Genomic DNA, 10,497 nt, shown 5'->3' on the forward strand with positions numbered 1-10,497 from the left:
CAAAGAGATAGCCTATCAAACAACTAGTGAGGGTGGGCTGAGCAAAGCATTAAAGGAAGCAAAGAAGCTACATTCCCTTTGTAATGTGGAGCATTTTCACTACATGATGTGGGCATGCATTTAAAGAAGTAGAGATCATGTTATCTCTACAATTACCTAAATTCCCAGGAAGGTAGTATGATCCATTTGGCACTGCCAAAGACTTTACTACCATGGTAAAAGTGAAGGTACTTAGTCATGAGAAAGATGCATTTGATGACATAGTTTTATAGAAAGAGACATTCACAGATGTAAAGCACATAGCATCACTAATTTTTGAGCCAAGAGAGCTCAAGACCTTTCACAAATACAAAGAAATGATACTATTAAAGGACCCATTGGACCAATTGCGGATTGAACCAACAAGGGAGCTAACTCCCAGCGTAAGTCTAGAAGGGAGTTCCAAAGAAAATTATAAAGTTGATTCTAAAGCAAAATCCCAAGAAAAGTCTACCAGGGAGTCAGAGAACTCAGAACAATAATAAAAAAATGGGATAAGCAAAAGTAAGGAGTCAAAAAAAGATATAACCCAGTCTACCGAAAAAACAGTTCAGAAAACTTTAGCTAAAAAACAGGTTGAAATTCATTCCACCTCCACCCAGCCAATAAAACCCCTGGTGATTGATTAAGATGAATAATGGGAGCACTTTAATAGAAAGCTCCATACAGAGGAATAAACACCAGAGCTATAGACTCCGCAACACAGAACAACTCAAGAAATTGAAGTAGAGAAAACTGTAAATACTCAAGAGGTAGAGCACATTCTTGTCACTCCTACATCTGAAATGGTTTTGAGGATTGAGGAGATTCCTCCTTTAGAGGTATTCTATAGCCCTACCCACAAATTCATTGTTAAAAGACAAAGGAAGAAGACAAAGTTGGATGCTATAGCTACTACTACTCATGATAATGAACCGATGGATATTGTCTAGAAGGACTCACCCATCGACCCATCCGAGAACCTTACCAGATTGTCACAGTTTGTAGGAGACTATGCTATAGTGACTATCGATAAAGCAACATAGGTGCTCATCGTGGCCCACAAATTTGCAGAAGTTACAGAATAATTGCTGAAGTGTCTGGATGAAATTTTGAAGTAATTGGCAATTATTCATCGCATGTTGTCCAGTAACTTGAAAATTAGCATACCACGACGCCACCCCCACGCTAGACCCTATTGAGGCTTCTTGCTACAGGGTAATTGATCCCCCTTCTGTAACATAATTAGCGTACATGGGAAAGTGGTCTTTATTGTGCCCTTGGCCCTTGCACTTCAAACAACAGACTTCGGTGTGCACTTCTGGCTTAGTCTCCTTGTCTTTCTTCAAACTTTGTAATTGTAGGTGTAGTCTATGGAAGTGGGAGTGGATCTATTGTACCCCGAAGGTTGCATACTAGACAGGTGATGCATGTAACCTCATCACAATTTCCAAGGCTTCTGCCTAAGTTCCTATCTTCTGTTGTGACAGAGCAATTCTCAGGTGGGGCAGAAGCGGAGCTATAAACCATTCACGAGGTTGACTATCTATGAGCTACATGTTAGCTTCTTGAATCTGACACTTCAACCTTTGATCTAATTCCCAAGGCATCTTGTCAACCCTCATCGTGATTTCTTTGAATCTGATTATCGATTGTGAGTCAGACTTAGGATTACAAAACTCCTTGTTTAAATCCACCTTAGTCTCTGCTAGTGACGCAAGAGGATTATCATAACAACACTTAATATACCGAGTTAGCACACGATCCCACAGAGTGATAACCAACTGTGCCTTCTTTATATTGTCATTAGTAATCTGTTGAGTTGTCCACACAACATTCACAACAAACCAAAAATTCTTTGTATCTTAACTCCCTATGCCCTTGAAAATTGGCAGCTTCATTGTTTTCATCATGCTGAATGGTGGTGTTGGAGGTGGAGGTGTGGGCGAAGGTGTATGCTGTGGAGGTATTGGTGGAGTGGAAGGATGATTTACTCGAGGAATCTCCTAAGTGATTAGCTAAACATTGCTTCACGACAGAGTCCATTTGGCCCCTTCGTCGTCACTTAAAGGAGGTCCAATCAATGGACTGTATTTTGGTCTTGATCCTTCATGGTTTCTAAAGAGTCTTCCACTCTGCATCGCTTCGAAAATCAAGGTAATGACATCACCCATTTTTCACATAACAACATTTTAATCCACGTATTCAATGATCTTCAGTACTTACCTCATGAACCCTTGAGAAATATTTGCTCTGCTTCACTATAACTGATTGAGGTATCAACTGCAAATTCTATAAAAAATCCTCCTATAATTCGATTGAGCCAATGATCGACAACCAGCACGATCTTGTTTTCCAAAAGCTTCTAACCATCACACTAATTCTGGAGTCCACACTATTGGATTATCGAGCTTCCACCTTCCTTGGTTATCTGTCAATTTAGCCAACCATTCATATAGTTCAATGGGGAAGGTGCAGAAGAAGATATTTTTTTATCTCTGTATATAGATACCTGTTCAACCACTCTTCCTTCGACAGACACAGATTCCTATTTTCTTGCACCGTGAACTTGTGAATCTTCCGATCCAACAAGTTTTTAATTTCTTCTTTGGTAGAATTCCAATGATGTGACATCACACATCTATTTCAAGCAGATCCTGGTCCCAACAATGGAACCATTTGTTGGCCTAGGGGGTCCGACCCAAATTTGGAGTTAGCTATGCCAACCAACAAAACCCTACACTACTAGACCTCTCGACAACAATTCGCATAGCACAGACTGTAGCCTCACTTGAAGTAGTCTGGGGGGATGCAAGAACCAAGTTTCTACATCCAGAGACTAGTGTGATGTCTTTCAGTGCCTTAGATCTTCCTTCACGCAAATTGATACATCCTTAGGGCTCATTGTCACAACTTTGTTAAACAACCTTCAAACCTTCACAAAGGTCTACTATCATTTCTTGCGGACCTTTAACAACCAATTTGTCTACTTATGTGCATCAGAGAGCAGTCCTAGATTAGGGTTCACGCATATTTACTTAATTTATTAATAAACATCAGAGAATTCATCAGTCTTTTTAAAGTACGTATACATGCATTGCGTACATTATCAACACTTATTCAAGAGAATCACGTAACATTCAATCAATATTCCATAAAACACATCATTCATCGACATCATATAATATTAACAGAAATAGAGATAAATAGAAATAAGAAAGAATTCTTCGGAAACTATCTTTATTGATCTTCAATTCAAGGTTATAGACTCAAAACTGCCTTGTGCACATAACTACAGGGGTCTACGCACTCAGTTGTAGAGTCTACCTAGGCCTCCATGCACTTAGCTGCAGACTCTTTCCTTCCCTATCTAAGGACAGGATGCAGAGCCTTCCTGTCCTATACTTACTCACTCAACCCAATTTTATATATTATTCTCTTCGTTCCTTCTACTACTGCCTTAGACTCTCCAATACACACCTCTTTATAGTATTTTTCATACAATGCCATGGTCCACGGACCATGGGTGAATCTCAAAACTGACTCAAACTTTAAATAAAACAAGGGGATAAACCCCTTTGAGTCCTATTCATCTACGCATTCCTCATCCACAAATCATGGAGACTTTACATTATTTACAAAAAATGTATCAAAACTTGAGTTATCTTAACCCCAAAACTGACCCAGGGGACCTTATCCCAACAACTACCTGTACCACCATTTCCAAACCCACACTTCCAAACATCTCCTCTTGATATAAATGGTATTCATCTTAGCTCATGAAGAGTATCACAAAAAGAGATTCTCTTGATATCATTGAAGGACAACATGCAGAAAAAGAAGATTCAAATGAGAAGACCAAAGATTCATGTGCTACACTTGATGAAGAGGAAACATCAGAATCATAGATTTGGAAAGTGTCCTCATGTTTACCATCAGATCCTCTATGTGCTCAAAAGAATAATTAGAAAAAAGAAGAAGATCCAGATTGCATGGAAGATGAAGGCATCCAAGATGATCCAAATCAGCAAGTGGACCAAGAGCATCACAACTATATTGAAATATGGTTCTAGACAGTCATTAAGTTGCAACAACACTCTCTTCTTCAACTATGCTTGATATTGTCAAAATAAAATCATTTGGTATCTGAAATTCAGGTACATGTCAAAGAATATGTTTCGAGACTACAAATGATTTTATCTACCATCCAGTTATGAAATTGGATTCATTGGAAGTATTCCTACACTTGAAAATGATTTTGTTTTCTTCAAGTAGAGTAGGATAGGAAAATAAATAAGAAATGAAAAATAAGAGAAAAAATAAAATCTTAGGTGAAAACCTCCTTTGAGGCACCTGAGATTGACTCATTGATTGAAAACCTCCATGAGGCAGTGAATGGGTTGGAAAAAAGAGAAAAAAGGGAAAAAGAAAATATCCTAGGTGAAAACCTCCTTTGAGGCAACTAGAATGGCCTACTAGTTGAAAATCGCATTGAAGCGGCTAGTAGGACTACAAGAAAAAAAAAAGAAAAATTAAATAATCTTTGCTCCATATATCTCTCTGATGAATGCAGGTGCTCTCCAAGATCTGCAAGTAGCAAAAACAAGTTGGCACAAAAAAAAAAAAAAAATTGGTCAAAATTCTAGTCAAAGGAAGTCAAACTTGAAATTTATCCTCCTTTTCTTAGATGCTCCATAAGGACCAATACCATTCCAATCCATCACCCTCATCTATTTCCACCATCCACCCATCATTCCCAAGATTTTCAAGTTCATTTTCATTGCTATCCTAAAATACTATAGGAAGTCTCTGTTTTACTAAAAGAAATAGAAATACATAGAGCATAAAATTATTTTTGTCATATATTGAAAACCATGCATCCATTTTCCAAGATTTTTCAAGTGGAGATGTGTATGGATGATAGTAACATTCTCAAGCAATTTCAGCAAATTCCAATGCACAATTTTCGAGAAATCAACCTCCATCACCTACATCCATTTTTTATTTTTCTCGAGATTCGGACATCCATTTTCAAAGTTGTTTCATGGGGAGATGCATATGGATGATGGTAACATGCCTAAGATATTTCAGCGAATTCAAATGCACAGTTTCCAAGAAATCGACTTCCATCAACTTCAACCATTTTTTATTTTTCTTGAGATTCGTGCATCCATTGGCCAAACGTTTTTATGGAGAGGTGCATAAGGATGATGGAAACATTCTAAAACAAATATAGGTCAATCCATTCTACCAGTTGGGAGATATGGGTTTAAACAAACTGCTACAAGGTTTCCTATAGTACTACAGGATGTCCTAGTTTACTACAGGAAACATGTTGAAATCTATAGGAAGGTATGGAAGGTGAAATAAAGTGTGCGAAAGGTGTCTAATGGTGGAATAAGTTATAGGGAGGGTGAAAATAACCCACAGACAAGCCCAACACTCCAAGAAGTCTGGATTTGACTAAGATAGGTTGCTCATGGTAACTGGAAGAGAGAGGTTTAGAATCACCAAGCTATGAAGACCTGTGCAAAAGCAAACATAGGAAATTGTCACCTCCAAAGGACCATGAATTGATCATCAACTCGGTAGTAGTGTGCGTGCCTCTCCAACAACCATAAGGTATGTTAGGTCCCTATAATACTAGTGTATTCCTTATTACTATTGTGATTTTGGCCCCTTATTGTTATTGTTGTGCCCATGTTGTCCCCATATTGTTATTATTGTGCCCCATAGAAGCCCACTGTTTTTATTGTTGTGCCCTTACATTATTATTGTTATTTTGACTCTAATTATATTTTAACCCCTTAGAAGCCTATATATAGAAAGGAGGCCTTATCATTTTGTATCATCCAAGAATTGTTCATTTGTGTAATGTAAAGGAGGTTTCCCCCTCGAAGTGGCTGACTTTGAAGTCGTTGATCTATATTTTCTTCTATTTTGTGAGTTAGTTGCATAACATTTGGTATCAGAGCTTTGGATTATAGGGTTTCACTACTCCAAATAGGTAATCAATGAATTGTCACTATAATGTTTTTTCCTACGAAGTTTCAAAATGTGAAATTAAAACCCATTTGAGATGAAATCTTGATGAACCTAGGGACCATATTTTAGAGATTTTCTCATTATATTTTCAGAGCTATGATCCAAGCAATTTAGAGTTTTTGCAGGCTCCCAAATTACATCCCAAAAAGGTGACCTTGGGAACATCGTCAAAACTTTCTCTCTAAGCATGAGATTGAAATTTCATAAGTTACATAAAGAGGATGGACTGTAGGTTTCTGTGTATCAGTTTCAGGTCAGAGTTCGAAACAGTGACATGTGGAAGGACGTAGAAGTCCTTTCTACTGAACCAGTCTATAATCAGGTCATCGTGGGAGATTTGGCATAACTCTTTCTTAAAGAATCCAATATTGATCAGATGTAGGAATTTACAAGGTAAGTTCCTAAGATAGAACACCAAAGGACACTGCTCATAAACAGATCACATATTAATACACTAGTATTTTTGATGTGGTTAAAATCCTCAAAGAGGGAAACAATCCATGGCCTAAGCCAATGCGGTCACTTCAGGAAATTTATTAATGTAAAAGAAAGAATATTTACATAAGCTTCTCTCATGAATGGTCACCTTACAAATGACCCTCCATGTTTTAAATAGAGATCATGGACCAATCGGGTGTTAAGACACAGATCAAGTGTCGGTAATACCAAGGAGAGAATGAACTGTTAGATCACTTCATGTCTAGAACATATCATGACCATCGGATTGTAAGTTACAAAATTTCATTGTAAAGAAACAAACTTTACCTAACTCTACACTAGACCAAGTTATACTTAACTATTTCCTATGTGTCAGAATATCTTAAGAACAACTTAGGATAGGATTGAAGTATGTACAAATATGACACAATAGGAGAAGGAAGGAGGAACTAGATCCTATCCCCCTTTAGTGACAACTTCCTGAACTCCAACCATAAATCGAAGTTTAGTAAAATTTGCCTCTGTGAGAGCCTTTGTAAAGATGTCTGCAACTTGATCATTGATCGAACAATATTGCACTTCAAGAACATGGCCATAAATGAGCTTTCTGATGAGGTGCATGTGTAGTTCAATGTGTTTGTTGCGTTGATGTTGGACTGGATCTTTGCATAGTTGAATGTCACCTTGATTATCACACCAAAGTGTAGTTAGATGCTAATGCTGAAATCCAAACTATGACAGGATTTGACGAAGCCACATGGCTTCCTTACTAGCTTCTACGGCATCACGATACTCTGCTTCTATTGAAGAAAGAGAAATGGAACTTTTTTTCTTTCAAACCCATGTGATAGGTCTATAAACAAAAGTGAATACATAACCTACAGTAAAATTCCAATCATTAGGGTCACAAGCCCAATTAGAATCAGTGAAACCAACCAGTAGAGGAGATGCTTCTGCACTGTGATGAATCCCAAACTAAATTATACCTCGAACATAATGAAGTATTATTTTAGTTGCTTTCTAATGACTTTCATGTGTCTTTTTCATAAACCGAGAAATAAGGCCAACAACAAAGGAAAGGTCAGCACGGGTATGGGTAAGATACAAACGTTTTCCTACAAGGTGATGGTATAAGGTAGCATCAAATTCAGGGGAAGTATAAGTGAATGAAAGTTTGGCTCCAGACTGAAAGGGAGAAGGGGTTGGCTTATAGTATTTCATGTGAAAGTGGCATAGAATATCACAGGCATACATGGACTGGGAAAGGGAAATACCTTCCTTGGATTGCAAAACTTGAAGACAAAGAAAATAATGCAAGTGTCCTAAATCTGTCATTTCAAACTGCATTTTAAGGATGGACTTCACAATACTTGCTTACAATCTCAAACCTCACACCAACAGTATCTCCTTACAAATTCTCAAAGTCAAACCTATGATCACTTAGATGAGTGCTCAATTTATAGGAAAATGGAGGTGGTTTGGTCATAAACAAGGGTATTGAATGGCTTTCCAAACTTAGAGTTAGTTTCCATGGAGGAAGGGATGAGAGGATAGGAGGTTACTTAACTCATTCCCTATCCAATTTCGAGCTCATAGGAGATGATAAGTATGGGAATCTTCTAGACTGCTCCAGAAGATAAGAATATTCCTAGAATTGTATGAAGAATTCACTCAATCTCACCCAGCATAGGTCAAAGTGGGCCTAAGTGCACTGAAATGCACCCATACATGGGCCTACCTAGACTGAAGCACATTTACCCCTCACCAAGGCTATGCTGGTCCCTCAAGGAGGCATTTCTAGAGGGCTTCATGCCAGGAAACTTTCAAGGAAGGAGGCATTCAAAGTGATGACTTGTCTAGGGCATGTAGAAACCGGATTAGGGTTTGATGAGCCCTAATAGTATTGATCTGAATGTTGGGAGTGATGTGCCCAAATGGAATTGTAACAATTTCCCCCTAAAGCATGAAGTCAAAAATGATAATGTCGAGTGATATGCTTTACAATGTGATGAGGAGGTTCCGAAGTGGATGGTGACCTACATCAATTACAATACATAATATCATGATATTTTGGATTTTTCATGAATTTTTGAGGGAAGGCATACCCATGCTCAACATATAAACTTTTCATTACATGTACATAGATAGTCGTCTACAGATATAGACCCATGATAGGATGACCATCTGTGTAAAGCCATTGTACAGATGATTTAGTACTCTCCTGAAATCGCAGCCCAAATGGATGAAACTAGATCTGGGGTCTTCTATCTCATTCAATTGTTTTCTCAAGCACAAGTCTAACCATGTGAATATGTGATCTGAAGTCGAACATGGGAAGACATCGTCTGATTACCAGCTAATGATGTAAGTTGTTAACAAACGTGAGAGACATCACCGATAATGATAATGATCCTCAAGTTACTAGAGTACATTCTGCATGGTGTGAATAGATGTTTTGATGTCGAACACCATACAAAGTCTTTCGGTCAAAGGCCAATGATGTCAACCTATCATCAGAAGCGAGAAAATTTCCATTGATGTATGGAAACCCCAAGGTATTGAAAGGGTGTTTCTAAGTCAACTTCTTAGATAATGTGTTGATGTCGACAAGAAGCAACTCATCACAAGAGGGCCTTGATGTATCCCACATCAATGACATGAAATGAGTGTAATGATTTTTGGAGATGGAATGTGACTAGCAACACAGGGTTCAGGAATGGCGGTCATGAAAATGAAGGTTTATGAGTATTGCAGAGGATGAATTTAACTAAGTGACTTCTCTTGAACATGTCGGCGACACTGAATGAATTGGAAACATTGACCCAAAACCAAAGTAATGGATGGTATGATAGATCATAGGTATGATAACCATCAAGCAAATAACCCAACCCAAGTAGTCATAGAGATGAAGTGAAAGTGTCGTGTTTAAGAGTGACCTGCTAGCATAAATTGGTTTACCCCTTTTCCCATTTTCCCCAATCATTGCTGACTAGTACCTATTTATTTTTATCAAGCTTGAGTAGGATAACATATGCTTGTTGTGTAATTCCACCCTTCGGGTGAATCCATCGCTATGTGATGTTTTAACGAGTCTAGCAAGGGTGAAACTTGGTATTTTTTTGATGGAAAAGTTTTTCGTTGTTTGATGTTTTAATGAGTTTAATGACAATGATAACGTGGTCCTTTTCATGTTTAGAGAGTTTGAAAAGGGACAAAAAGAAAACTCCACAAGTTATTTTTCGTAGATTTGTCTCTCAAGTTCGAAAAAGCGTAAAATAATACGAGAGAGAACCTATTGACCATGTTCGATCAACGTATTCCTTTTTCATAAATAATCTATCTCAGTCAGAAAAGGGTTAAACTTATACTGAGTAGATGTTGTTTCCAATCCGTTTTTGAGCTAAAAAGGACAAGCACTCGGCAATATTTTCATATTTCGAGAGTCTAAAAAGAGCTTAAAGAGGACTCTTCTTTGAGGAATGAGTGGTGTCTATGATAGCAACTGGTTCCAGTGATGTTTAACTTCTCAAAACATGTTGATTTATGTGAAGAGACTAGCTAATAAGACCACTCATTGCAATTGTTCCTGAAAAAGGGTAAAACAACCAAGTGAAAGCGTATGATCAGCCAAGTAGATAGTGACGATGGAAGGAGAAAAACCAAGGCTCATCTCATGAAAGAGGCTGATAGAATGGAAATCACAAGGGTTAAAATGGAGATGTGTTCATTTTTACACAAGCTTGAACCATAGGGAACTATGCTTGGATTCAGTTTCATGTTTACACAAGCTTGAAACAAAAAACTATGCTTTGGATTGGTTTACATGCCCCCAACATGATGACTCGATTCTAGGTGCATGCCCCACAAGCTTCATTGCTTTCACCTAAGTAGACTACTCATGGCTATTATGTAGATGGAATGAAGTTTCATTTACGAGATCAAGTGAAAGACTCAATTGGGATTTTACGAGATCTAATCGAAGACTCGAGTTGGAAG

This window comes from Pinus tabuliformis, chromosome J, assembly GCF_031772625.1.
Source record: "Pinus tabuliformis cultivar Carrire ecotype Pingquan chromosome J, CPIR1, whole genome shotgun sequence".
Lineage (NCBI taxonomy): Eukaryota > Viridiplantae > Streptophyta > Pinopsida > Pinales > Pinaceae > Pinus > Pinus tabuliformis.